This window comes from Sinocyclocheilus rhinocerous, unplaced genomic scaffold (assembly GCF_001515625.1).
Source record: "Sinocyclocheilus rhinocerous isolate Xijiao unplaced genomic scaffold, SAMN03320098_v1.1 scaffold285, whole genome shotgun sequence".
Lineage (NCBI taxonomy): Eukaryota > Metazoa > Chordata > Actinopteri > Cypriniformes > Cyprinidae > Sinocyclocheilus > Sinocyclocheilus rhinocerous.
The window spans coordinates 919811-925155 of NW_015630288.1; the positions used below are offsets into that span (position 1 = coordinate 919811).

Sequence of the window (5345 nt, forward strand, 5' to 3'; positions counted from 1 at the left end):
ATGTATTTGTGACAAATATTAAGTAATGTGAGAATATTGACATTTAGCATATTAATTCATGTATGTAGCCTAGGCTACCACTTTTAATGCTCCCATGCAAAATAAACAACCATTTCTTTAAGGTAATATAACACATGATTCAAATTATATAAATAGTGCTGCACACCTGTTAAATGTTTCAAAACTAAAATATGGTGTAATACTTAGCTTAGCGTAAATATAAGCACAGGCTCATTGACATTTATCCTGCTTGAATTTGTTCTAAATGAGAAACGCACATAACTTCATAAGTACTAAATTAGCATCTGTGAATATGAAATATTTTAACTACAGTGTTTTTCTTTCATTTTCCGCCAAGTGCAGCCGGCACTCAGCGGTCAAAAGCTGCAAATGCATTTTGCAGACGCGGCGGCGGCGCCCACGGCAGTAAAAAGCATACTCTGGTTGTCCACCTCCTGTATATGGCCCTTGCCAGGACGCCAGGAATTTAGACGTGGCTGTAGGTACCAGAACAATCACTCGGTCACCTGGTTGAAATTCTCTGGCTTGGGTGGGTCGGTTGTACAGCCGTTGCTGGGTGCGCTGGGACTCTACCAGACATTCCTTTACGAGAAGCATGATTCGCTCGATTCGCTCCCTCATCTCCCGTACATTCTCAACCACAGTTCGGTGCGGGGCAGGCTGCTGGTCCCAGGCTTCTCTGACCACATTCAACAATCCCTGGGGTTGTCGTCCAAAAGTAACTCAAAAGGCGTGAATCCTGTGGAAGCTTGTGGGACTTCCCGTATCCCGAAGAGCACGTAGGGTAGCATGAGGTCCCAATCACACCCATCTTCAGCAACCATCCGTCATAGCATCCGCTTCACCATTTGGTTAAACCTCTCCACTAAGCCGTCAGTCTGGGGGTGGTAGACGGAGGTGGGTAACCGTTTCACCTGGAGGAGCTGACATAGGTCTGCCATGAGCCGGGACATGAAGGGAGTTCCCTGGTCAGTCAGGATCTCAGAGGGAATGCCCACACGGCTGAACAGTAGGAAGAGCTCTTTCTGGATGGCCTTGGCGGTTGCTTTCCGCAGCAGTACAGCTTCCGCGTACCGGGTCGCATAATCCACTATGACGAGGATGTGTTCATGGTCCCGGGCAGACTTTGGCAACGGCCCTACCAGGTCCATTCCAATGCGGCACCTCAATGATGGGTAGCGGTATCAATGGGCTAGGGGGAGGACGCTGAGGGGATGTCCGCTGGCAGGTTGGGCAGTTCTGGCAGTACCGCTTTACCTCTGCGTCCATACCGGACCAGTGAAACCGATCTTGTATTCTTTGGATAGTATTCTTCATGCCTAGATGTCCTGCCATTGGATGAGAGTGGGTCAGTTCGATGATTGTCTCTGCCTTGGTCCAGAGAACTACTAGAAGCAATTTTTCCTCCCCTCACCACTGCGTGACGCAGTAGAGCAGACCCTTCTTGACCATGAAGTACGGGAGGGGGTGTGGTGCTGGAAGACGGACCTCTTCTTCCACCAGGCGGACCTGGGCCCAGCAGTTTCTAAGTCAATCATCTTCCCTTTGCTCCTGTCCGAATGAACCGCCTGCTGTGATCTGTTGAAAGAAATCCATATACATATTAGGAGCAGGAATATGACACTCACCCTCCCTTTCACTGTAGGTGGCCAACAGTGCTGGTTGAGCTTCTTCAGTTGTCCCGTTCAGACATCTTCGGCGGCCCCCAGCACCCCTGCCTGGCAGTGCTGTGGTGGCTAGCAGCTGTTCAAACCCAGGGCAGTCTCTACCCAGCAACACCGGTACTGGTAAAACTTTTACAATACCGACTTTGACCTGCCAGGCCCCTGGAAGTGCTGAAATGGTTACTTTTCATGCAGGGACATTGCGAGTATCTCCATGTACACAAGTAATCGGTATGGCTGCTTTTTTTTTTATCTGGCGGGATTGAACAATGCTGGGCTGTAACAGGGTAATGGAGCTCCCTGAGTGATTTTTACTACTCGCTCCGGGGCTCCTCGGGGGACTGCGTGATGCACTATATAGCCGGCCAGCCAGGCTCGTGCTCCTGGGAAAGGGGGCTCAGTGGGCATGGGCTCATCCACTGGTGCGGGGGCCGCCGGTTTGCTAACTGGTCTGGAGGTGCCGTCCGGTGTTCGCCGCTCCATTGTCACCCTCCGGGGCACGGACACCACTCTCTCTCCCACATCGCGAGCAAACGAAGCTTCAGCGAGCTCCACAGTCTCCACAAGCTCCGCCAGACTGGAGGGGATCTTCATGCTCACGGCTCTTCAGAAATGGCGGGGCAGCCTTCGGAGCAGGTGGTCGATCACCACTTTCTCCCCGACCTGGGTAGCAGTAGGACCGCCAGGCAGCAACCAGAGGTGGCGAGGCCGGTTAGTCGAGCTTCCTGAGCCCAAACTGGGAAACGCTCACCATACATCCACTGGTGAAACTGCTGCGCTGCGCAGACCGGTGAAAGCCCCATTCGAGCCAGGATTTCTCCTCTCAGAATGTCGTAATCATCATTTTGCGGAGGTTGAAGTGAAAAATAAGCCCGCTGTGCTTGCCCCGTCAAGAAGGATGCTAAAATGCGGGCCCACTGTTCTTTCTCCCATGCCTGCCGACTGGTAATTACTTTGAAGGTGTGGAGGTATGCCTCGATGTCGTCATGTTTGCTGAGTTTGGTAAGGTATTGATGTGCTTCTGCACGGGAAGCAGAGTCCGACCAGCCGCTGCACCCCGTAACTGCTCGACCACCTGCTCCGTTCGCTCCGGTCTTGTGGAAAGCTGCTCTGTGAATTGCTGCTGACTAATAGTTATCTCCGTCAGCCGCCGGATAATTTTCTCCATGCCCGGAGAGAGAGAGTGGGATTTCTGCAAAATAAACAACAGCCGTCAGCTTGCGATGCAGATGCTCACTCACTCTTTAATATGCCCGCTTCTCCACCAATGTGGCAAGGTGAGTGAGAAGCACGGACAAAAACGAGGCGATGAATTGCAAGACAAATCCCTGGAGGGTGATTTATAAAACACAGTGTGCAAATACTGTGAACGGTGCTCTGGAACAGTCGTGCTCAGAAGCCAGGCTTCTTACAGTGCAGTCTGTGTCTGTGTGACGTGCCGATCCTCAATCGCTGGAGGCTGTAAGCAGAGGGAAAGAACACCATGAGTTCTGGAGAACTAGCTCACCCTTCCCTTCTCTTTCTATGTTTATATTGCCTCCTGCTGATGCAGTTCAGGTGCAAACGATCGGCAGGTGTTCCTCGTTGAGCGTTCTGGGAGTGGTGTTTCCTTGGCGATGCTGACTCCGCATTGGCTGGCTCGCCACACTATAAATAGTAGTGGACAAAATTATTGACACCCTTGGTAAATGTGAACAAAAAAGCCTGTAAAAATAAATCTGCATTGTTAATACTTTGATATTTTTGACTCATTATGAAATAGTGTGTGTGTGTGTATGTATGTATGTCAAGTTCATGATCTCATATGGGCTGAGAGTGAATAAATTAGCAGCAAATTTAAATTTTTGGGTGAACTATCCCTTTAATTAAAATGCAAAGTATAATATTCATTGTCAATTCATATAGTAATAATATGAATATTTGAATTATAATTTATTATACTTCATATAATATAAATATTACAAATAATTAGGTGCAAAATACTTTTTTCTTTTGCCAAGCCAGAGTTTTGTCTCTAAAATTATTTCATTATGGAGCAAGATATAAAAGAGTTGCTTTATTGCATTAGATATATGTCACTCTAGTTACAGCTGATTGGTCCCTTTTTGGTTTGTCATCTCTAGCCCAGAATAAAACCAGCTCCAGAGCAGGTTACCCGTGTAACATAAGTTACCATGGGCATGGCGATGAACACTGGTAAAACCCAATCCACCCTCTTGAGACCAAAAAATTGAGTTTGCTCAAACTAATCTGAAGCCAGCTTTGCGCAATTGACCATTTGCAAAGAGCGTGATTGACAGGCGATCTGACCAATCAGAATGCGGATCCGCCGCTGCTATCCGCCATCTTGTCCGACATCTATGGACGGTCTCCATAGAAATCCATGTTAAAACGGGGTAAAAAAGATCGACTGAATTTAAACTTTTTCAATATAACTAAATATAAATATGTGCGGAGGGTTAAGTTGTGCTGTTGTTGGCTGCCACAGTAACGGCAATAAGCTAAGGAATTCCTTTAAAGTACTTGTTTTGCGTACCAGAAAACCTGTCAAGTCCAGCGCTGTTTGCATGGCTTGCAGCGCTTAAATTAAAATACTGAGTGTGAAATAGTAAAATGATATGTTAAAACGTGTGCTCTTATCATTCTGTGGACAAAATCACGTGAACTTCGCCCCGATTAGGAGTTGTATGCACATGTGCGCTCATCTGTTTTCAAAGCAGCTAACCTCGTGTCGCTTCATGTCATCTTCCCACTCATTAAACTATGACAGGTCATTTACTGCAAAAAGACAGTCATTGCGACACTGTAAAGTGATGAAACTATGGCGCCATGTGCTTTTTAAAACCATTTTCATAGGTTTCACGTTATATTGTTGGCTCGGAAATTATGTAAATACGCATGCCCAGCCGCAGCTGTATCCCTTCTAGCCTTAACCACAAATCAGACAGGAGAGTAGATTAACTTTGGTGGACTTAAACTTGAAAAATGGTATGTTCCGCGGTTGAAATAAAATACTTTCTGATGTTTATTTATATTCATTTCGTGCTTTACGTATATGAAAAAACGATCGGTTCACGTGTTTGAACTGAGGCAATACAGTGATCTTGAAGAGCCACAAAATGGTATTTATTGATTGAATTTCTTTAAAAATGACAAAATTTGAAATCTGAGAGTCCGGAGACCTTGTTTCATATCAGAAGTAACCTGCTCTGTCTTGTCTATCAGTGTGTTTTCAGTTTCCTCTTTGCTCAGCGATGTATTTTTTTTACTGCATGAGAACATAAAGGGCAGTGTGAGAGCAGCATTGTTTGTCGGGCATAGCAACAGTAACTAAGGAGGGCGGGTCTTTGCGAACGGTCATTAGGCCTCTGACGGTGACTTAAAGGGGTCATATGATGCTGCTAAAAAGAACATTATTTTGTGTATTTGCTGTAATGAAATGTGTTTATGCGGTTTAATTTCAAATGTGATCAGTGCTTATTCTGGCTAACTACCTGCTGAACTCAAAACACCTTTGCTCTTAATCCTGAGCTCAATGCCATCACAAAGCATCATATCAGCCCTTACGAAAAATAAGTTTATTCAAGTGTGCTATTAGTATACTTCTTTTAAACTAAAAATAGGAAAGTATACTTTTAGTCTACTTTTTATGTACTTCTC

General features: G+C 46.0%; 1 pseudogene; it reads right to left on the reverse strand.

Moving 5' to 3' along the window:
* Positions 1-327: 327 nt before the first annotated feature.
* On the reverse strand, positions 328-1356 carry LOC107740002 (uncharacterized protein K02A2.6-like; annotated as a pseudogene).
* Positions 1357-5345: the final 3989 nt, after the last annotated feature.